At 54.2% G+C, this 22,407-nt stretch overlaps 1 protein-coding gene across 3 annotated transcripts in view; it reads right to left on the bottom strand.

The window, feature by feature from the left end:
- The window catches only part of RAI1 (retinoic acid induced 1), a 74,586-nt gene extending 56,428 nt beyond the window's left edge, over positions 1-18,158 (bottom strand). Inside the window, exons 1-2 of one of the 3 annotated variants that reach the window (XM_053957236.1) lie at positions 18,080-18,115; positions 5,908-6,019 (exon numbers count right to left, since the gene is read on the bottom strand). The gene's annotated coding sequence lies outside the window, so the exon portion shown is untranslated. Of the gene's footprint in view, positions 1-5,771; positions 5,810-5,907; positions 6,020-18,079 lie in introns of those variants that run through there. The other 2 variants (XM_053957238.1, XM_053957239.1) reach the window with 2 other exon arrangements.
- Between the last annotated feature and the right edge of the window lie 4,249 nt (positions 18,159-22,407).

Below are 22,407 nucleotides of genomic sequence, written 5' to 3'. Positions count from 1 at the left end.
GATGAGCCATGTGAGAGCCCAAGAAGGGCTCCTGGGTTCAACAGGCCTTCCCAGGGCACTCACCCAAGCTCCTGCAGATTAGCAGTCTCAGGAGACACCTTATAGAACCATTAAGGTTGGAAAAGGCCATCAAGAGTTGCCCAGACTCCTCAGGCTCAGTGTCCCTCACTCCAGTGTCCCCAAACCAGGAGTGGCTGCGCTCCCGCCCCAAAGCAGCTCCTACAAACTGCATTTTCCCTGCTTGGCTCTGAAAAAGCTCCCGCAGAGGAAACACAGAGGATCTGCCCTTGCCTCTGTCATGTTTTGGGATCCCAGAGAACAAAAAGCACCGGAGGAATGGCAGGCATTATAGTAACGATGGTGACAAATTTAATTAGAGCAGGAAGCTCTGGAGTGGATTTCAAATGGCAACACGGCATTTTGTGTGAAAGCATTGCCTCGCTCCCCCCCCCCGCCTCCACCACGCGGCTCCATCCAAACCCACCCCACCCTGCGGGATGCATCCCTCTAATTTTCCCACATGTTGTCCCCTTCATCCTTCCCCCCCCCTACACTCCTGAACCAACACATTCCCGTGGTCTGGAAAATGCAACCATAGAGCAATTCAATAATGCAGCAGCCAGATGTGCAACAGTATATCCAACATGTCATTCAAAGGAGCCCTTCAGTGGAGCCGAGACATGCTATCCCACAATCTTAACTAATACATCCTGAGGCCCTGGAGGAGTTGATGGATGTATACAATTCCCTTTCCTACAGCTGTGGTCCCTTTTAGAGGGGGCATCCAGACTCAACAATAGCCCTGCTGTTGCTTTCAAGACAGAACCTCTTCAGACAAACCGGGCTTAATCCTGACCCCGGTTACGCCCGCCCGGGCTCTGCCGAGGTCGGTGGGGTTTGGGAGCCAAGGGCTGGGAGCAGGATCCAGCCTCATGGAGACGCTGTCTGCCGTTTCACCTTGTGCTACAGGCTCTGAGAAACCTTGGTAACTGGTTGGAATATAACCACCTTGGGGAAAAGGCAAGCGGAGAGGAGCAGGTAATAAGATTTCTAACTGGTGCTGGTAGAAAGAAGGAAGTAATATAACAGTTTAATTAATCTATGCCTATTAGCGTTATTAAAGAAAACAGGGAGCTATTGGAGGTTTACCTCGGAGAATATCATCAAACGGGGACCTTCTGCGGGGAATTTTATGTCTCTGTGCCCAATTTATAACCAGCACGGAGGTGTGGTGTTAGTGACAGCCAGTGCTGAAATGTCACAGTGCTTAGAAGTCATTAGCTGGGGACACAGGGAGAGAGAAAGAGAGGATGGAGGAGGGGACAAGGGAGAAATGGGGAAGGAAGGAAAAGGAATTAATTTAATTAAAAATATCTTTAGAGCCTGTCTCTTGATTTGTGTGGTTTTGGGGCTTGGCAGAGCAGCTGAGAACGGTGTGGAAGGAAAATCAAGGTTGCTGGGGCTTTTTGAAGCTGATAAAAAAAAATAAGCACACTTTTCATGTTCAGGAAGATAAATCCCCATTTTCTCAGTCTCAAGACAATCCAGTTATTTACTGACAGTTTTACTGTGAAATAAAAAGGGCTTTAAGCTTCTTTCTACTTGATGTCTCCATAGCCTGAATATTATTAGATCCCAGCCCGGTGCAGCTGGAGTTTTGGTTAATAAATTTAACGTCATTAGACAGTAAAGCCTTTGACTGAATGTTGCAATTCTTTCCCCCCACCTTTATTTTTTTTTTTTTTTGCCGTTGCAGTCAGACTGTATGTAGGTGGTAAGAATCAAAAGAAAGGAAGTACGCTTGGCAAATAGGGGAGTGCTAAAAAAAGGTTTTGCTCAGGCTGGGGGTTCAGTGCGAGGGTGTTTCGCCCACAGACGAGGCAAGGCTGAACCCCCCCCGCAGGGGATGCACCCTGACGTGGCACTGGTTTCTGCAGCAACTCTCAGGAGACCAAAACACTCCTGATTTCACAGTGATGGTGTGTCTCAGGGTGCTTGTCCCACTCAGAGGGGTGGCACTGTGGGTGGCCATGCCACTGCCACCACAGCCAGGTCTCGGGTAGTCCCTGGCAGCAGCAAGACCACGATGCTCAGGGGCTGCCTTGGTGCCACCACCACGGAGCTGTGCTCGAGGTGGCTTTACTGAGAAGAAAAGTCTGCTTTTCCACCCAAAATCTGCCTCGAGGCCATTGCAAGGCCACGTGTTGGTACAGCAAAATGTGTTGCTGGGACAATGGGGGAACAGCCAGCATGGAGTGGGCGAGGGGAGGGCAGATGGTGATGGAGCCGCTTGTTCTTCCCGTGGGGAGCCACTGCGGCCCCTCGGAGCAGGGCTAGCTCACATGGAGGGAGAGCTCCCACCAAAATCCAGCAGGTCCCTGCTCTCTCCATCAAAGCTGCTTCCATCTCGAGCCTCCCTCTGCCACATCCTCTCCTCAGCTGCTGCCCCCGCCATGGCCGAGCCTTCTGCCACCACAAAATGTGCCCACTGGGAGAAAGACACTGAGGAAGACAGCACAGCACTCTAATTCCCCACCACAAACCTCGCCTGCCTCTTCCCCAGCTCCTGCCCTGCTGCCTTCCCACCACATGCAGGCGGCGGCCATGGCCAGGCCTTCCCTCCCTGCTGAGCCTGAAACGTGGCGGGCTTGGGGGGATGCTTCATGTGGGGGAACTGGTGCTGGCCTGTTGGCTAAAAACATCTCCCACACGTTGGGTTTCTAACCCCAAAACCCCACAGGTGTTGTGGACACCAAGAGGAAACTTCTGTGGTGGAAGTGGGACACTGAGTGACCCCCCCACACCCGGCAGCTCCGCCATCGGCTTCACTCCAGGAGAAACAGTCTCTAAGTCCTTCACAAAATCAACAGTGTGGCTGGAAGGAGAGGAGCAGCACAGGGGTATCGGGGAGACAGCGAGGCCGGGGCTGGGCAGGGACGGTTGTGGAGCTGGGTGCTGGGATGGGAAGGAAGTGGTTGTTGTGGGAGTAACGTCAGGAAGAGCCTCGGCTGGGGCCCGGGCGGGCAGGGAGAGGGGAGATCTGAGTTCATGGCACAGCTACGGGGAGGAAGCGCCCGAGGGAGACGAGCCAAGGGAAGAGTCCAGTGTGAGGACAGGGAGAGGTCTGGTGTGGGGACAGGGAGAGGTCTGGTGTGGGGAAGGGGAAGGGTCTGGTGTGGGGAAGGGGAAGGGTCTGGTGAGAGCCCAGTGCAGGGACAGGAAAGGGTCAGGTGTGAGGATGGCGAAGAGTCCATTGTGGGGATGGTGAAGGGTCCAGTGAGGGGACAAGGAATGGTCCAGTGAGGGGACAGAGAGTGGTCCACTGTGGAAATGGGGAAGGGTCTGGTGTACGAATGGGGAAGGGTCCAATGTGGGGACAGAAAATGATCCAGTGTGGGGATGGGGAAGGATCCAGTGGAGTGACAGCGAAGAGTCCAGTGTGGGGATGGGGAGGGTGTGAGCATCCACTTGGGCAGAGGTGTGCTAGGAGACACCTATCCTGGGAGAACAACTGACCTCAAAATCCTGCTGGATCTGGTCTACTCGCCTTCCAAAGAGATTTCTAATAAAGTTTGTTTTATTTTTTTTTTTTAATCCCACCTCTGGTGAATAAAAGCAAAAACAAATAACCCCAAGCAGCAAGGCTGGGTGATGAGCAGCAGATGGCTGATGATAACAGGTACCTTCATACCTGTGCACCCCTTACCCACAGCTTTCCCACTTGGAGCTCCCAAGCTCCCAGCTCTGGGGCTCTAGCCAGCCCAACAATCCCAACCCAGCTAGGGGATATGGGAGTGCAGACAGCAGCGAGCTGCTTTAGGGAAATCCAGTTTGGAGCCAAGTCAATGCATGCAGAGTCATTAATCTAGGTCTGGTGCCAATAGGAATGGCTTTGCATTAGCCGGGCCCCTTTGTAGTTCAGACAATCAGTTGCATTCAACCAGCGCAAGATAACGCTGCGGAAAGCTGAGACCATCGCAGCTCATTCCTCCTGTAAGGGGCGGGGGGAGAGGATTTACAGGCAAAATAGCATTGCATTAATGGGACTGCTCAGTATTCTGCACAGACGCTGCCGGATAATGTCTTTGCAAACTAACTGCAATAAATTAATTAAATTAATCTACTATGCCGTGCTTGTCCCCACCCAACATCAAATTCAAGGATGATCAGGGCTTGCCTTATCCTCCATAGCCTACGAAAGAATCTGATCTCACTTGCTCTAGAGTTTCTGAGGCACTGAATTGCAAAGTACCACCTGCCTCACTAAACTAATCACCAGCCTGGTGGTTTAGATCACATCAGTTTTACATGTAATTAAGACTGTCCAGGAGGGCATGCAGCTGCTTACATGGTCGTTCCCTCTTATACAGCAACGTGCCTCCTGCTCAGATAGGTGCAATTAAACAAGCCTGTTCACAGTCATTAAGCATTAATGCACCTCATTAGCATAAGAACTGGAAGAAGCTTTGATGCAGGGAACCCCGCAGGAGAAGGAGATAGAGAGAGATGTACATACAGACAGGAAGGCAAAGGGCTGGGCCACCACCTTCTCGTGGCCCCGACCAACCATTCCAGCTCCATTTCTCCAAAGCAATGAGCCATGCCGTGCCCTCCTCCCCAGAAATGGGTCTGGGTTATCTTTCTCTCCCCCTCCCCCTCTTTCTAAATTATGCTGGTGGAAAGGAGAAAAAAAAAAAAAAAAAACACCACACCAAACTGTTGGGATATTAACCTAGGGAATCCATTAATAAGCTGAACTCTCTGTTGGCTTTGACATAGCACACTAAAGCTTTAAAGAGACAGGGCCCCAGACACTGGAGATAGGGGCAGAGACAACAGCTCTAACAAAGAGCCACTGTTGCCACGGCCGTGGCCATCTCGGGTAGGTCCAGCTGTCTTTGGTGTTCTGTTTTCCAGACACAAAGAGCAGACTGAACCGTTTTGGTCTGAATGGCTTTCATTTGATGGTAGAGAAAATGAGAGGGAAGAAAGAAGCTAAGTAAAGTGTCCAGGAGAGAAGAAAAAAAAAAAAAAAAAAAAAGACAGAGTTAAAAAAGAGCATGGTGTGCTGCAGGTCTCCAGTGAGAAAGGCTACACCTCCCCCGAGCACAAAATGGGGCTGTCTCAGGGAGCAGAGTGAAGGTGACATGGTGTTTTTGGAGCAGGATGGAAGTGAGGACCCGTGGGCAAGCAGGATGCACACTCCAGGGGAGGTGGGATGGATGCTGCCTGTGCCTCACCTGCTCGCCCAATGTTTTGCACAGCAGTGTACTCAGCACTGCCAGATCACAGACTGCAAATGGCTTGTCTAGCTGGGGTTTAATCTCAAGGGAACAACCTGTGTTTGTACAGTCCCTGGCCCCTCTGGGCTCAGAGCCTGTTAGGAGCCTCTAGCCCGGACCAGGCACGCTATCACACAGAGCCTCAGCCAGCTTCACTGTCACCATGGCGAGAAATGGGCTCGCACGAGGACGTGAATCAGCTGGAAAAAGTGAATCTCCAAGTGAAATGTCTTCAAGGAACCACCACATGCTACCATGGAGCCGCTCCAAACCCACACCTCAGCCCAAACTGTATCCCAAGGCATGAATAACCCTCCTGCTGCAGCCTCAGGATGCCCACATCACGCCCTTGCATCTCTGCCAGAGGCCAAACCTGCATCTCGTAAGCTTGAAAAACAGGCCTGAAACATCCATTCCAGGTTCCCCTATTATAAAGCACAGCTCTGAAAGCCAGAAGTGGAAGCTGAGACCGGATAAATCAGTACCTACCCACTGGAGAGCCACACGGGCTCGTCCCTACAATGCGCTCTCTGGCCTCCATCTAGTCCAGCTCGTAAGTGATAAAAGCGTCCACGACTGCAGCTCTCATCTGGGAAAAAGAACAAACAACCCAAGTAGATCTTACCACTGGGAAATGGTTTCTAAGGGTCTCCAGAGATATCCTCTTTCCTACGCTCATTCCATTAGTGCTGTGCATGCTCCATTGTCCCAGTCTCTCCCTCCTTAGTGGTTACATCCTACGAACACAAACAGATTTCAAATCCCCCGTAGCTCTTTGGCCCATGATGATAATAATTTTCCCTCCTTGAGCACCTTTTATCTAGAGATCTGGAAGCATCTCTCTGGCATTAATAGCTATTAGCTTCTCCACCATTGTGCAACACAGGGTGAGCACCGTTACATCTCACAGCTGAGGGGAATTCAGGCATGGCACAATTAGGAATTCACTCCTGCCAAGTGGTGCATCCTCTCGTGCCCAATCAGTGGCACAGGGATGGTGGTGTTTGGTCCCTGGATGAATCTGGCTAAATCCTAAAAGATTTGCCAACAGCGTCAGCAAGAGGAAGAGATCCCAGGTTTGTGCCTGAGTCACCAAACCCTCTGTTTTCCCTTCTGTGCCTAAAGAAGTCAATGGGAAGTCTCCCATGGATGGTAATGGGAAATTCAGGCTTTTTGAGTCAGTAAACAGCTTTTTTTCGAGGGGGGGTGGAGGTTTGGGCAAAGAGGCTTTTACTGCACAGTCATTTTGATAAACCAAGGAGCCGAGCTTTTACCCAGCAACAGGCTGGGAGAATGACTGATGGAGACCATGACCCCAGTGAACCACAGCCTTGCTCCCCCAGTCCCTTCCCATTTGCCTTTTGTGATTACAATTAGTACTGGGGGCTGGCAGGTGGGGGAAAAATGAAATAAAATAAACTAGAAGCCCCCCCTGCCCCGCTGCCAGCCCCTCATTGTCTGCAGAGGCTGGCTGGGGCTCTGCACACTGCAGTCCTCTGCCCATTGTACTGCTGAGAACATGCGAACAGACGCTCTCGGGCGATGGGTTTTATTGAACGCAACTTCAATGGCAAATGGAGAGAAAAAAGGGGGGGGGAGAGGAAAGGAAAAAAAAAAAAAAAAAGCCTTGAAAATCCATGCCAAATAAAAAGAGGTGGGGAGGGTGTTTTTTAATGCAATCAATGGCTCCTTCCTATAACTCTGCCTGTTGTGAGGAAATTTCTTTCCAGTAGCAGCCAGCAGCAGTCCCAAGGCTGTGACATTGCTGTAACGCTTGGAGCTCAGCTCTCTATCTCTGGCAGCAGCCCCGTCTTTTTGTCATTATTGGCTGTGATTGCAGGGGGTGCACGCCAGCTCGCCGAGTGCTGAGATATTGCTGCCTTCCCCTCCCTCTGGACAACCTGCCCTCAGAGAGGAGTTTGGGGAGGGGAGGAGGGTGAAACAGGGAGCTGAATTCTCTCTGCCTCCCCTGAGTACGCTCTGATCCAAGCCCACATGGATAGGTAGAGGTCCCCAAGGCCCTTTTCGGAAAGCTCATTAGGAAAGTAGTGACAGATGCATTAGCTATTAAAAAAAGGCGGGGGGAGAAGCTATCATAGAACTTTAAAAAAAAAGCAGCAGCAGCCGCCCGACAGTTTTATTGCTGTCAGATCCTTTTTTTCGTGGGCACGTTGCAAAGCAGGAGAGGTTTGGGTAAATATCTGACGCACGCACGCACTTCCCATGCTCTGGGCTGTCTGTCAATAATCCAGCCGGGGTATTTCTCACACCCTCAGGAGGCAGCTGCCAGCTCTGCCCATTGCCACTGCAGCTACTCACCCTTCCTATCCACCCCCAGCACCTCCTGGAGAGGAGGTTTTGGAACAGGCATGTCTGGCTGCATGCAAAGCTGCGGGAAGAACCTGCCAGGATGCCACAGGGGGTGAAAAAAAAATGGGCATCAGCTGCTGCCATCTCTGACTCCGAGCTGCAGCCTGGGGAGGACAGGTCTTGGCATGAGATGTTGTCTCCTGATCTAAGCAGAGGCTGCTGAGATGGAGATTGAGTCCTGCATGCCGGGACCTGCTGTCCCTGCAAGCTCTAGCAATGCTCTCCATGAAAGGACAGAATAGGTCACGTTGTGCAACTGCACTGGACACTCAGGCCTCTGTCCATGTCCCACACCCCACAGCACAGCCCAGAGCCCTTGGAGCTCAGGGAACAGGTGTACACTGTGAACATCACTGGGAGGAGCTGCTTCCCTGCACCCAGGATGAGTGACACATCTGGCAGCAGCTGGAAGCCACAAAGCCCCACGTAGGGACCAGGCATGAGGAAGGTGGGAAATGCTGGGTACAGGATGAAGATGCTCCGGATGGAGGTCTGGGCTGGCGAGCTGTGGTGGGCAGAGGGGCAGATGATGGGGAGGATGAGGCAGGATGATGGCGTGGGTTTTGTCCCTCCCCATCCTATGAACCAAAACGGCCACCACTGCTCTTACACCTGTGTGAAGAGCACAGCCCAGGTAGTAACAGAAGAACAACAGATGTTGCACCTGCATGACGGCTCCCGAATGGCACCAGACGAGCTGGAATTCACATCTGAGCAACAATGGCAAAGCTCTTCCCACAGACAGCAGTGGGAAGCAGGGATCAAAACACCACTTCCACAGATGTGCTCCCAACACTGGGTGCTGCCTCCACACACTGCATTTTCCACGGACCATCCTCATCACTACAAGACAGTCAAGCCAAACATGTCCCCTCCAAGGCCTCAGCATCCCTCAAAAAGGGGGCACAGCTATTTAAAAGGAACTATGGGGGTACCAGAGGCAGCCATCAATCTGTGCCTCCCAACCTCACCTCCTGCCACCTTCCAACCACAGTCAGGAGGCAGAAAAGGCAGAAACCTCGCTGGAGGAAAACAGCAGCAGCAGCAACCGTCCCCCTCGGTCGGGTTTTAAATGGCTCTCAGATCCCTTCAAACAAATCTAAATGCACCGATCCTATTGTGTGCATAAATCTTTGCACCGGGGCCTGCACGCCTCCACACTATTGATAAAGAGAAACGAGTCTTAAATATTTAATGAGCGAATAAACCCGTTAAGAGGATATGATTAACTGCACGCCACGGCTCTGCATTTAAGGTGTCCCTGCTGTACCTTTAGAGGGGTTTTATTTTTAAGGGAAATCGGCAGCAGCAGCTGGTGGAAGCGAGCAGCCGGGCTGTGCGGGTGCTGCACAAATGGGAACGCCGGCACAACGCTCCACTCCAGAGGCATAAATATGCCACGGGAGCCCAGGCTGTTCAGGAGGGGCTGTATTGACTCAGCCCGATGGCAGGGAGGGCAGAAAACAGAGCCAAGGAGGTTTGAGGTTTTAGGTGAGGTGGCAGGAGCCAGGCTGTCGGTTAGAGAAGACACGTGAACTCCGCACCTTTCCGTCTCGCCTGGCAGCGAGGGGGCTGCTGGGGGGATCAGGAGACCTTGGAGCTATTTCCAGCTGAACCACGGAGCTGGAGTGTGACCTTGGGCAAATCACTTACAGTCACCCTCTGCCTGGAGTTGAGCTCTGTGCGAGGCAACTGGAGTCTTGCCTGCTGAGGGTGCAGATCAAGGCAGTGTGAGGTGCCAGGATGGTTGAACCTTCCTTTTCTCCACCTCCACCGAGCTGGGAGCAGCCTCAGCACGGGGCTGGAGCACTGAGGGCCAGGGTACAACACACCAGCCAGCCCAGAGGATGTTTCTCATGCACACAAGAGAGCAGCTGATGGAAGATTTTATGAAACCAAGTGCTATAAATGTCCCCTTGCTATGTGACTTTTTAAGTTTCTAAATTATTTTGATCATTATTTTTACCAGAGCGAGGTGAATAATATACAACAAACCACTGTGAATCATCACTCCAGTTTTTAGATATGTTAAATTTAGCTGTTTTGGTGCCACCTTTTTGTTTATATTCTCCAAGTGTTTCTTGCCAACAAGTTACCGGCAGGGATTTTTAGCCGGGAAGGAGAAGGAAAAAAAAAGAAGTGAGACAGATTGTTAATTTCTGTTAATTTTAAGCATCAACAAAAGATATTGGAAGAAAGTGTATTTCAAATTCTTAATTGCAACAGTTTCCCTCCCCAAACCTCAAGTCTAAAAATTAAGCCTGCCCAATCGGGAAGCCAAAACCCACCATGTGATGTGAGATCCCAATTAAAATGACTCTCATTCTTGAGACCCAGTATTCACAAAAGAGCAAAGACCGCGAATTATTTGCAGAAATTATCTGGAGAACAATTTTGAATAATGAATACGATGGGGGAAATCGCAGTCACTTGGAATACTTAATGCAACTACAAAAAAAATCACCAACAATTTGCGAACAGAGGAGAGGTGAAACGTGTGGAATAGATCATTTAGCACAGTCCTGCCACCACCAGTGACTATTCCAAATGACCAAGGGCCCTGCCTGGCTGTAAATGCTGCAGGAATTAGCGATAGAGACTGATGGACAGATGGAAGTCATGCTTGGAGATACACCTAATCAAAGAGGCTGTGCCACCACAGCCAACATGCCTGTGACCTGGTAAAATCAGGGTGAAATAACTCGGGAAACAGGATGTTCCAAGCAGCCCCGGGCAGGAGGAAGGGATGCTCCGGGTGACGCAGCCGAGCGGAGAGCAGCTGCAGAGGAAGAGGAGCCCTGACACACGCTGGCCAAATCCCAAGAGGCACAAGCACAGAGGAACACCAAGGACGAGCTTCTGTGTGATTGTGGCTGGTGGAAGGGGTGGGAGATGCCCTGGGAAAGGAGAGGTTCTAGGTAGGTCTGGATCAAACATAGGTGGATGCTGCATCACCAAATGCTGGCTCTGCCATGGGAAATATCGTCCCATCAGCCAGGGACTGTGAGGATCCCTGGGTGTCCCCAGGGTGTGAAGCTGAGAGATGGGGCTCCAGCAGAACCCACTCTGCTTCTGCCACCTCCCTTCAAGTGCTGGGCTGAGCCAAACCCTGGCCTCACACTGAGAGCTGCTCCCATGGCCATGATCAGAGCATGCAGGACACCAGAAGCAGGAATCTGCTGAAAACTGAATGGTCTTTCTTGCCCAGGAGCCAAAATCTGCCTCTTTGTTATATTTCCTTTATCACAGCACAAGGTTTGCATTTCACCCACCAGCAATGAGCATGGAGGCCAAAATCTCACTACTGCCTGAGGAGTCCAGCTGGGAGGAAGGATCTGAAGGGAGAAGGCAGGGAGAATTTGGAGGGCAGGAGCAGGCAAAGGAGAAAGGAAGGTTTGGAGGACCCTGGGGAACCACAGCAGGGCATGGAGGAGATGGGGACCTTGTGGGGTCAGGAAAAGTCTGCAAGCACCACTCAGGTGGGGAGATGCTGGGCCCTTCCCTGCCCCAGTGCTGAGTGAGGAACAGCAGCAAAAGTCTGGTAGAGATGGAGCTTTTTCACATCCCAGCCTGGTCAGCTGACATTTATCAGGGTAACAAAAGGATACAGCCTGATCACAAGACAGGCTGACAGTGCATCTTCCCCTCCTGAGGAGGAAAGTCAAGAGCCAAAGTTGTAAAAAGTAGTCCAGTCATCTTTCTCTTTCCTGCAGTTTGACGTGTGCAGGGATACTTCCTCTTTTCCTTTGAAATGAAAGGTGAAAGAAAAATGCAGAAAATTCTGCATTTTAGGTGCAGGAATTAAAAAATAAATCAAATTCTTCTGATGTTTCAGGTCAAATATTCCCCGAAGCTTCTGTTCCGGCAATCTAAGAATGTAGAGGCTGGATCTCTTAAATTCCCTTGAATTCAGGATGTTTCTATCAATCTGTAGCAGTATTTCAACAAGCCTGGCTGAGGATGCTCAGGAAAGCCTGGTTGTTATATGCCTGGACTGCAGCAACCAGAGAACCACTCAGGAACTGAGAGACTCATTATTTGTTATTAACTCACCTGGAATCTCTGAATTCTTACATGTTATTTTGCTACTTGTCTGCAGAGTGAAACAGCTCCTCAAAAAAATAGAAAAATAAGAAAGTGAACCACCCACCAGTGAAGGATCATCTTTCCAGTGGATTCTAGTAGGTCACCAGCAACTGCATCAAAAGAGTGTCCTGGGGGCTTCAGTGTTTGTTTCTTGTGCCCCTTTATTTACTGTTGATTCCCTCTGTGGCAGCACTACCAGCCCCTGCAGAGATTGCCCTGTTCCAGCCTCTGCTTTTCCAGGTTCAGGCACTGGGTATTTATTGCATTTGGCTGTTTTCAGAGCGTGGGTGTTTGCTTCACATGTCCCCACAGAGCAGAGTCCCCTCGGAAAACTGTTCCAGGCAGGAAACTGCTGCTGCTCCTGGTAAGGGAATCACATGGGGAAAATCAGGTTTTTTTTTTTTGAAAAATCCTCCAAGTGAGGAGTTTGTTCCGGAGAGATGGAGAATGGAGATTCCCATGGGCTCTGCTCCTGCCTGTCTGATGGATTCCCCCCAGCACCCATTTGGCTGGTACAGTGGTTGCTGTAATGAATTTTTAGGGATAACAATTTGTTGGGATAATGACTTTAGGTGCACAGGGCACATCTATGCCCCAGCCCTCCTACAGCATCTGCGTGTTACCTTGCTAACCTCGCAGAGAGAGAAACTGAGGCACAGGGCTGGCTCTGGGACAAGAGGGACAAGGCTCCAGCAGCACCTCCAATTGCAGCATTTGGGTGCATGGATGCTGCAGTATCAGCATCACCCACAACCTGGCTGAAGTTCCCAAGGTCCCCTGACAGGAGATCTCCCCTCTGTCCCCAGCTCAGCTGCCCTGAGCTGCTGGCCCTGGTCCCTCTCTTGAGCATCACTTTCTGTCTCTGGCACCCAGCAAGCTCCTCTCCCAACAGCTGGGCTCTGCCCTGGTGATCTCGAGGTGCCACCTCTGCCTGCACCATCCCCACGAGGGCATCACAGCAGGGCTGGTGCATCTCCACCGTGGCTGGGGACAGCAGGGAGGACAATGACATTTGCTGCAGGAGCCTGACATTGAACCCAGCCAGTCAGAACAGCGGGTGTTTTGCTGGCAAGGGTAGAGGCTCTGCTCTGACACCGTCAGCGAGGGGACAGGAGAGGGAGGGGAAAGGAAAAAAGCCGAAGCAGCAGCCAGACAGCTGCCTCTTCCTCCTCCTCCTTTTGTGCAGAAATGTGGTTTTGTTTGTCAGTCAAACAGATTGTTTTCTCCTTCTTTGCAGGCCAATTGTTTCTGCTCCTGCAAGATAAGGGATTGAAAAGGGCTATATTTTTATGGCACTGAATCTAGGTCCTCTGAATTGGAGGGGAGACATCAAGTGGGAGAGGGATGCTGGTTCAAACCAAAACTCCTCTCCCCAGCTCCACTCTCCAATCCCATTTCCACCCCCATTTTCCTTTTTTCTCCTTCCTTCTCCCGCCTGGAGCTGCCTCTCGGCCCTCTCACTATTTAATCTCCATCTCTCCAGTGGACTCAGGAGGTTTACACAGCTTCATCCTCTTTGCACCATCTGGTGAAAAGAATCTGCCTTTCTCCTGCTGCTCTGTCCAGCGGCTCCTCCTGCCACCCTCCCCCCAAAAATGGGGAAAACAGAGCTGGTGCTACCACAGAAGAACAAAACCCAGGAGGGGGGTTTCCTTTCCTGCGAAGGATTTGCCCAGAAAGCACCTTGGAGACCCAGACCTCAGAGTGCAGCAAGAGCAGGATGCAGAGATGAGGGAAGAAAATGGTCAATAAGAGCAAGCCCAGGCCTGGGTAAGACAGCAGGATCCTCTCCAGTCTTCTGCAGTGGGTTCAAGGAGCCTGTGTCCTGTCTTCCTCTTCTTTCTTGTTGAACTCCCCCAAATCCACAGTCCAGATGGGATGCCGTGACTGAGTGATGGGAACGCTGGAGCGATGACCTCTGAATGACCGCCAGCATCCCCAAGCCAAAGGACATGGAGAAGGTCCTTGCTCCAGGGACAGTCAGGGACTGGAGGCATCCTCACCCTCACTGTATCCCAAGCAGGAGTCCTTTGCTCCCAGGCGCTGATCACATCGCACACCGAGGACCAGAGGGAGGATTTGCCTCTCCTCCTTGGGGGATGAGAGCCTGGAAGGGGGCAGCGTGGTTCATATCCAACTCATAAGCCTCTCAGAGCTCAGGCTTGAGGACTGAGATTCACTCAATTAATTTTGCTTTGGCAAAAAGTCCATTTTTATTGCTATTTCATGCCTTCAGTATAGATTTTCCCTGCTCGTCTCAAAGGGATAATAAAACCCGACTCGTTCTTTTTATAAAAGTCTCACACTCCCTCTCTCACCAGGCTCTGTGTTCCCCAGCTAGAGATGTAAATTTAAAGGGGAAATGCTGTCATTTAAAACAAAACAAAACCAAAAAAAGCAACTCAGAAAGCCCAGCTTTGAGCATATTCCAGCTCTCGAAACTAGGCCGTGCAACCAAAGCAAAAATCAAGCTGCCACCTTCCCGCGGTGAAGCGGCATTCCCGCAGCGATCCCAACCTCCCACAGGGGAATCGGGGGTGACTGCCAGCCCCAGGAAGCCACTCTCCACCTCGCAGGGCTGCTGGTGGCCCTCTGCTTGCTGGGACGTGTAGTTTTTGCCAGCTGGGTGCTGGTGGGCGCAGGTGGTGAGCGCTGCTCGGAGCTTGTGCTTGGATGTGATGCTGGAACCCCAGCACCTGCACCTGCCTCCCTCCTCCTCTTCCCCCTCCTCCTCCTCCTCCTCCTCCTCCTCCTCCTCCTCCTCCACACCAGGTGAAAGCCTCGCTGCTGCCGGCCTCAAGCAGCTGGACTGGTCCTCCTGGGGGAAACCCCAAACCCACGCAATTCCGAGCAGGTGGATTTTGAGCGTGTTTTCAGGCAGGCAATGGGACAGGATGGTGGCAGGACAATACACGGGCCTGCCTGCTCCACCCCAGCTGGGATGCATCCTGCCTGCTCTTCAAAAGGGCTGTAGCTGTGGAGGATCCCTCTGAGAGGTGAAAAAGGGAAAGGGAAACTGCCTTTCCTCTGCCTTGTGCCCTGCTGCCATGACCTTCTGGGGGGATAGGATGCTAGGAGAGGAAGTCAAGTGGAAGTTTTGTCATCAGTGGGTGGCAGCAATTGCCTGGGGACAGGGCGGGGTCCCCAGCACCATCAGGATTTAAGGGCAGGTTAGACCGAGGTGCACACCTGATGCAGCCTGCTAGGACAGACTCAAGCCTGTGCCTCCTGCCTTGGCTGTGTGTCTGATTTGGTGACGTGCTTAAATCCACCATCACTGGGACTCTCCCGGCTCGGCAGGAACCAGGAGCAAATCCAAAACAGAGCAAATCCAAAACAGAGCAGATCCAAAGCAGAGCAAAGCCGTGCGAGGCAAGAGAAAACACACAGGTTGCCTGCACTGTGCCACCCCGGCCCAGGACCAAACCAGGCCAAGAGGTGACAGCCAATCCCTTCGTATCCAACTGTTTCTCCTTCTCCCCATCCTGTACCCTTTTCCTGCACCCCCCTGCCAGGCTGCCTGCACACCCTGGCTGCCAGGAACTCGGGGCCCTGCCTGCATCTGGCAGGGCAGGCAGCGCCCACGGCGAGAGGAAACGCACAGCTCGCTCTGCTCCTGCAGGTGTGCCTGCAGCAGACAAAAGTTGTAGGGCAGCTAACAAGGACGGGCAGGAAAGGAGAGACAAGGAAACCCAGGTGCTATCACACTCCCTGGCTAACTGATGGTGCAGCACCTCCAGGCTCACCTCTGGTGCCCCCAGTGAGGCTGTGGCACAGCTCCATCAGTTAAACCAAAGTTGTGCCATTTCCTCTGATGGCAGAACAAACGGTCCCTCCCCATCGTGAGCTGCCTGAGGGATGCTACAGAAAATTCTGCACCTCCCCCGTTTCGGGGGAAAATCAGTTGGAGTCCCTAGATTTTCCTGCAGAGCCCTCACAGGACTCGACCCTCCAGGCTGGAAAATCCTTAGTGTGCTCTGACAACCTCTGCAACTCAGGCAGAGGCGAGAGATGATTAAGACTGGCTGAAATCTCCCAGGACTCTGACATCTGAGAGGCCCCATGCAAGGCAGAGAACCACCCCAGGCTGCTCCTTGCAACCTGCAACTCCCCTCACCTCAGCACAGAGCTGAAGGGAGACCAGGGACCCAGCGGGGCCAGGAACCAGGTCACCGCTGCTGGTTTCCAGGCAGCAAAGGTTTGGAAGAGCAGAGGATCATTTAGCAGAGCGACAGTGAAGGTTCAGAGCAGAGCCTTCAAATTACACGCTACAGAGCACTTTTCCTGCCTAAAAGGTCTCTGAAATGACTGTGGCGGCTCTGAAACGAAGCACTCTGTATGCAATTGTTCCCTGGGGCTTGCAGCGGAGACAGAGCCGGGAGAGGAGAGGTGGGTCTGCGGTCCCTGGCACAGGCAGCTCCTCATCAGATGAGGATACACACTTCTTCTGGGCTCCACAGCACAGCACTGCTGCTTCCCTAAATCTCCCTGGTGGTTTCTACCAGTCGAGGTATTTTTTTCTTTCTTTTTTTTTTTTTTTTTTTTTTTTTTTATTTCTCACTTCCTGCCTTGAACTTCACACAGCTCCTGGCCTGGGCTGCAGAGCTGCTGCTCAGGGTGTGGGTGTCCCTGTGCTGTGCACAGAGCCACACTGAACCCCTCACCATCATCACTCTCGCCACGCCTCGAGGCACACCTCAATCCCATGGGGAACAGGGAGGGAAGAGCACTCAGGGGGAACATGTCCTGTTCTCCATCTCACTTGGCTTTTTCCCATCTTTCTCCACTCCATCTCCCAGCAGCTCGAGGTCCATTTTCATCAGGCAGTGACAGTCACCGGGAGAAGCAGTCTCAGCACCAGCAGGCACCACACACAGCCAGCCTGTGCCTCGCCCGCCGCGGGTCCCCCCACCCTCTGTCACCAGCACACAGGTGACAGCACCCACATCTGCACAGCCACCACGGCGCTGCTCACCCACCTGGGGCACACACACTGCCACCCTGGGAAGGGCAGCTGTGGGGCAGGAGCACTCCACAGAGTCCTGGCACACAGCAGGGAACCATTTCTGCACCATCAAGGAGGCTCTGGCGATGCCCAGGAGCTGGGGCAGCTGGAGCTGAGCTGGGAGAGCTCTTGGAAGGTGCTGGCACCACCAGCAATGCTCTCCCTCGGCTGGCACAGGGCCCTAGGAGCACTCTCCCACGCAAAACCCCAACTGTTGGGTTTGTTCCTCCACACCATCACTTTGGGAGGTCACCTGAGGGCAGCCAACACGGGCACCACTGGCAGCCAAGGGGAAAGCGGGCAGGGCCAGTGGCCACAAGAGCTTTCAGCAAGCCAAAATCTGCTCACATCTAAGGGACAGCACCACTCTCCATCAAAGGCAGTGGGGAACAAACATGCACCCCAACAGCATCCCACCCTGATGTCAGCGAGAACCTCCGGCAGGTCTGCAACATCAGCCACGACGCTTCCACCGGCCGGAAAGCCCTCGGGATGCCGACCCCTGGGGCAGCTCAGCACCTCCACTGGGATCCCACCGCCACGCTCAAGGTGCTGCTCCAGCTGCACATTTCCAGGGAGAGTGGGAAGGGACACGGACACACACACACACACACACACACACACACAGAGAGGAATTTAAATGGAATTTCACAGCTGCAGCGAAAGGGCACAGGAGGGGCTCTGGGCTATCTATCCGAGATGCACCATGTCCCCGCTCGGCATTTCGGCACCACCGGCCGGGAGCACCGCGGCCACCCGCACCCGCGGGACCGGGGGGGCCGGGGAGCCCCTCCGTGACGTCACCGAACCAGGGACAGGCTCGCGTTTTGGGGGGATCGAGGCGGGTTTGGGGGCAGTTCTGGGGGGGGGGCCGGAACGAGCTAGGGTTGGAAAAACGAGTGCGGTGCGGTGGGAGCGCGGGCGGAAGGGAAGGGAAGGGAAGGGAAGGGAAGGGAAGGGAAGGGAAGGGAAGGGAAGGGAAGGGAAGGGAAGGGAAGGGAAGGGAAGGGAAGGGAAGGGAAGGGAAGGGAAGGGAAAAGGAAGAGAAGGGGATGTGGCGGCGGTTTCGCGGTGCCATCGCCGCTCCAGCGGCAGCAGGAGAGCAGCGGGCCCGGCGGGAGCCGCGGCTGCAGCCGCAGCTGCGACGCGAAGCCCCAGGGGGGTAACGGGGCGGCGGGCAGGGCCCCCCCCACCTCCGGCAGCGCCCCGCTCGCCCGGCCCCTCCGCTCCCCTCGCTCCCCCCGCCGGCCCCTATCACCCGCCGCCCTCCCCGGGCCCTCCCCGGGCTCGGCGGCCCGCCCGGTTCCCCCGGAGCCGCGTCCGGAGCCCTCCTTACCTGGCGGGCCGAGCCCCGCTGCCTCTCAGCGGCGGCGCTGGGCGGGGGCGGCCCCGGCGGCCATGCCCGGGCGGCCGCGCCGCTCTCCCGCGCCGTGCGAGCCGCCTCGGCGGTGTCAGCGGGCGGGAGCCCCGCGCGGCGCCGGGAGCGAGGGGAGGGACGGCGGGGGCATGACCGAGCGCCGTCGGAAGTGCACGCGCGCCCGCCGCCTGCCCGCGACCGCGGCGACACCTGCCGGCAGCGCCGCCGGTGGCACCGGGAACGGCGGCGGGGCGGCGGCGCCGGGAGCTGCGCACCGCCGGGGGCAGCGGGGCGGGCAGCGGGGCACGGCGCAGCGGGCACGGGGAGCGACGGGGCGGGCTCTGGGCGTGGCGCAGCGGGAATGCGGGCACGGCACAACGGGCACCGGGCACGGGGGCAGGTGCTGGGCATGGCACGCTGGGAGCCCGGGGCACGGCACACCGAGCACCGGGCAGCAGCAGGAACCGTACGGCAGCTCCTGAGCTGGGCACCGGGGACCAGGAACGGGAGGGTGGAAGTGGTGTTGGGTACCGGGCACCCTGATGGGTGCAGGCACCGGGAAACATTCACGAGAGAGTGGCACCGGTGCTGGGTGCAGGGCATCCCCCGGGTAGCACCTGCCAGGTGCTGGTACAGGGCACTGGAGGGTGTCAGCGGTGCTGGGTGCAGGGCATCCCACTGGGCAGCATCTGATGGGTGCTGGCACTGGGCAGGATGAGGTCCCTGCAGACACACACCAGACCCTGGGTCCGGCTTTGGAGCTGGAGCTGTCTCTGGGCTTGAATCCACATTTGGATCAGGACTGCACCACGTGTGGGTCTGCACTTGGGTCCGTGTCTGGATTTAGATCAGGATTTGGAACTGGATTCTGATCCACATCTGGATTTGCATTTGGAGCCGAACTTGGATCCACATCTGGACTTGCCTTCAGAGCTGGATTCAGATCCTCATCTGGATCCGAGTCTGGGACATGCATCTTTCACAAAGGATGGATGTAGCCTTTCCACCCCCTGCTCTCCAAGCGTTCCATGGGTGCACAGAGCACCATCACCCCACGAGGTGTTCGCCACTGCCCACTTACCCTGCTCTGGGCAGCCTGGGCACCTTCAGCGGGAAGCCGGGGTCTGCAGCACTGTGACAGGAGCCCTGACCAGGGAGCAGAGGGGAGGGACGAAATGGCAGCAGTCCCGCTGGCCTGGGCTGTGCTCAGCGGTGCGTCTGGGGCTGAACGTGCTCCAAGGAGGAGCCGAGGTCAGGGAGGGGGATGAGTGCAGGAAACATATTAAGTGAGGAAAATTGGCTGCAGCCAGCAGCGCTGCCTGATGTTTGCCTGGGATTTTCCTCTCCATCAGGTATCCGGTGTAAGCCCTCGCTGCTGGGTGGTGGCAGCTGGTTATTCATGAGCGTCTTGGATGTGCCACTGGCCACCAGCACCTGCTGTGCACCATGAGGGGTGACACCCAGGACACCTCCGTGCTTGTGTCCCCATTGCTGACACCCAGCTTTGGCCAAGGCGACGTGTGCAGATATTTTAAGAGGAAGACTCTGTGCTCTCACAGCTTGACTGCTAATTTATAATCCTGTTTTCCTATTAAAATAAAAGCCTCTCTCTTATTCCCGAACGTGAGAGCCAAAGCGGAGCTCTGAGGAAGTGCCCTGTTTGCAGAACACACTGAAACACACAAAGGAAACGAGGCAAAACCAGCGTTTTGCACGTTTTTTGAGCCTCATTTTAGCTGGGACTTGGAACAGCAGAAGGGAAATCTTTTCCAGCAGGATGTGCACAGCGGGGGTGTGCGTGGAGCTGCTGGTGTCCCTTTGGAGCAGGGCCACCTGCCTGCCGAGGGACAGCAACCGCTGCGGTGCCTGCTTGTCCCAGAGGGGTGGCAGGTCCCTTGGGGATGCCAGGGATGAGAGATGGAGCAGCACGTCCCCCGTGGGGCCGGCCAGGCGGGGATGGCAGCCGGTGGCAGGAAATACCTGCTGCTCCGCCGCTTCCCGGCCAGAGCGAACAAGAGGGAGAGTGTTTGGAGGGCGGCTGCGGCCGCGTGTGGCAGGAGGGGCCTCCGAGGGACACACAGGCCATTGTTCCTCGAGGATGTGGGGCGGAAATTTGGATGGACCCGTTGCGTGCCACACTCCCAGCATTGCCGGGACTGGTCCCAGACTGAGTGGGTTCAGGGTAGGAATTCATTCAACACTGTGTCCGGTGGAGGGGTCACTGATATGGGTGGTGGGACAGCCCCAGTGGAACAACCCCCTTGAGAGGGCTCTCTGCTCCTTGTAGCTGGAGCATGGCACATGCCCAGGGACTTTCAGCCTTTCCAGAGCTCCTACTGGTATTTGTTGTGGCCCTGCAGCAGCTCTGCTGTCTGCCTGTTCTACCCGCACCCCACCAGCCTTGCAGCAACCTGGAAAGGCATTTAATACAGGCTGGGTTTGATCTGCACTTTGACATCCCTTCAAGTGTTCCCTGGTGTTTTCCTGTCGCTTGCACAGTGCCTTTTCCCACCACCACTCCCTCACTGCTGTAGAAAGGAAGAAAAAGGCTTGCAGAGTGTGCCCAGCCTTGCAAATCCCTAATTACCCACCGCACATCCTGGCTTCCCTTGGAGCAGCATTGCTGTCAGCAGGGTTGGGGTGCAGGCTCTCCCCAGCGTGGCTGATGATGCTGGCCCTCCCATTGCCCTTGCAGAGAGAGCAGAGGGGTTTGTCTGGCTGCTCCCACCTGGCTCTGCCCTCCTTCCCCCAGCGCCCATCTCTGCACCGGCTTCCAGATCCGAAGTGGTTTTTAAAGAGAGAGGCTGGAAAAGGGGGAGAGAAGAGAATGTGCTGCTCTCCTTCCGTGCTTCACCCTTTCTCAGGAACTGGCCAGATTGTTTCCATTAGGAAAAGCTGAGGATCCAAGTATTTGTCAATGACCAGGAGAAGATTTGCTGATGGAAGCTGCTGTTCCCTAGAATAATGTTGAGCGAGGTGCTTGGCGTGGACCCATCCTTTTATGGTAAAATTAGGGCTAAACGCTGTGGGGATTTGCATTTGAAGTTGATTGATATGTGGCATTAGTGCACGCGTAGATAATTTTGTATTTTGAGATCGCTGAGCAAGGAATAATTTTTATTTTGGGTCAAAGATAAGGGCATTGCGTTGAGATGAAATATGAAGGGGTGCTGATCTGTGTCACGGACACTGCGTTTCTCTTGGCTGGGTAAGGGGATGGCAGACCTGCATTACCCATTCCTGCCCTTGCTTTTAAGTACTTTGGGTCTGTGCCTGATGCAAAGAGTGATCCCCTGCTGTCACTTAATGCCAGGACACGGTTCCAACTTTACAAGCTTTGGAGTTTCCCCTTATTAAAAAAAAAAAAAAAAAAGCAAACAAAAAAAACCAGAAGAAACCTCTGTCATATTTTATTTACTTATTTTAGTAGCTGAAGGCTGTGCCACTGAGAAACATTAATTAAATAGAGCGGTGTGGCTTGATCATTACGGGAAAGGTGTGGGGAGAGCGTTGCCAAGCTGGCAGTGCCTTCCAAACCCCCCTCTGGCAACCTGGACTGATGCTGTCAGCAGCACCTCGGCCCTCCCAGCTGCTCAGTACCAGTCCCTGCCCTTGCCCTTGCTCTTGCAGCACATCCCCAGCCCAGGTGGCACGGCTGGAGTCACACCAGGATGTGCAGCTGTTCCCTTGGCAGTAAGGACAAGTGTTCAGCACTGTTGGGGACTCAGGAGTGGAGGAGAGGGGTTCCCCTTTGGGTTCCAAATCCACAAGGGCTGAAGAGGTGGTGGCTGCTTTTCTAAATGCATCAGCACAGGGCAACTCCCTCCCTCCCTCCCTCCCTCCCTCCCTCCCTCCCTCCCTCCCTCCTTATCTCTATCCATTCTTGGAATCGTTGAATCCTAGAATGGTTTGGGTTGCAAGGCACCTTAAAACCCATCCAGTTCCACCCCCCTGCCATGAACAAGGGACACCTTCCCCTATCCCAGCTTGCTCCAAGCCCTGTCCAACCTGGCCTTGAACACTTCCAGGGTTGGGGCAGCCACAGCTTCTCTGGCAACCTGTCACCACTATCATGGGAAAAATTCCTTCCCAATATCCCATCCAACCCTGCCCTCTAACAGTAGGAAGTGATTCCCCCTTGTCCTGTCACTCTATGTCCTTGTCCAAAGTCCCTCTCCAGTATATCCATCCATCCATCCATCCATCCATCCATCCATCCATCCATCCATCCATCCATCCATCCATCCATCCATCCCTCCAGCTCCCAGCAGAAGCACATGGACTCTTTTGGCAGGGCTGGGTGGCAG

This window comes from Vidua chalybeata, chromosome 16 (assembly GCF_026979565.1).
Source record: "Vidua chalybeata isolate OUT-0048 chromosome 16, bVidCha1 merged haplotype, whole genome shotgun sequence".
Lineage (NCBI taxonomy): Eukaryota > Metazoa > Chordata > Aves > Passeriformes > Viduidae > Vidua > Vidua chalybeata.
This window is presented reverse-complemented; position numbering and strand designations above follow the sequence as displayed.